Source organism: Hoplias malabaricus, unplaced genomic scaffold (genome assembly GCF_029633855.1).
Source record: "Hoplias malabaricus isolate fHopMal1 unplaced genomic scaffold, fHopMal1.hap1 scaffold_29, whole genome shotgun sequence".
Lineage (NCBI taxonomy): Eukaryota > Metazoa > Chordata > Actinopteri > Characiformes > Erythrinidae > Hoplias > Hoplias malabaricus.
In genome coordinates this window covers 423212-424588 of record NW_027101104.1, presented here as the reverse complement: position 1 = coordinate 424588, position 1377 = coordinate 423212, and positions in this window count along the sequence as shown.

The window sequence follows — 1377 nt, the reverse complement described above, 5'->3', positions numbered from 1 at the left end:
AGAACCGTGAACGCCGCGGTCTAAGACCTCGGGTATCGCAGTGGGCGGAATGAGACTTAGAGGAATGATGACGGAGCCATGAGGGGCCTCCCCTGGAGGTCCCATGGCCGAGAAAAGTGCTCCGAGCCCGGGGTGATAGAGAACCGTGAACGCCGCGGTTAAAGACCTCGGGTATCGCAGTGGGCGGAATGAGACTTAGAGGAATGATGACGGAGCCATGAGGGGCCTCCCCTGGAGGTCCCATGGCCGAGAAAAGTGCTCCGAGCCCGGGGTGATAGAGAACCGTGAACGCCGCGGTTAAAGACCTCGGGTATCGCAGTGGGCGGAATGAGACTTAGAGGAATGATGACGGAGCCATGAGGGGCCTCCCCTGGAGGTCCCATGGCCGAGAAAAGTGCTCCGAGCCCGGGGTGATAGAGAACCGTGAACGCCGCGGTTAAAGACCTCGGGTATCGCAGTGGGCGGAATGAGACTTAGAGGAATGATGACGGAGCCAGGAAGGGCCTCCCCTGGAGGTCCCATGGCCGAGAAAAGTGCCCCGAGCCCGGGGTGATAGAGAACCGTGAACGCCGCGGTTAAAGGCCTCGGGTATCGCAGTGGGCGGAATGAGACTTAGAGGAATGATGACGGAGCCATGAGGGGCCCCCCCTGGAGGTCCCATGGCCGAGAAAAGTGCCCCGAGCCCGGGGAGATAGAGAACCGTAAAGCGCGCGGGTTTGGGGCTCGGGTCTTCCAGTGGGCGGAGTGAGACTTAAAGGAATATTGACGGAGCCATGAAGGGCCCCCCCTGGAGGTCCCATGGCCGAGAAAAGTGCTCCGAGCCCGGGGAGATAGAGAACCGCAATGCACGCGGGTTTGAGGCTCAGGTCTTCCAGTGGGCGCTCGTTCCAGCGGCGCGGGCTGGATGGTTTAGTCCGAGGAGGAGTGCTTAAGTGTGGGCCGGATAGGTTCGAGAGGTGCGCTGGGTTGGTGGAGGTCCAGCCCCGGAGGTTTGGAGCGGGGCGATGTAGCGAGCGAGGCCGAGTCGGGTGAGCCTGGGCCGGGCATGGGCGTTGGCGGCGATGGGGGTCTTCTCCCCGGAGGTTTGGAGCGGGCGATGGAGCGAGCGAGGCCGAGTCGGGTGAGCCTGGGCCGGGCATGGGCGTTGGCAGCGACGGGGGTGTCTTCCCCGGAGGTAAGTACCGTGGGGGGCAAGCGTGAGATATTCCAGGCCGGGAAAAGTGAGCTAAATTCGGCAAAGCGTTGTTAAAAAGGGGGGTCGGTTGATTTTTTTGTTAAATCTAAACGAACAAAGGGTGCGAGGCGTGAAAATTGCATTCAGCCGTGATTTTTTGGCAAAGTGCTAACCCTAGTGTTCTCCCAGTGGGACGTTTTAAA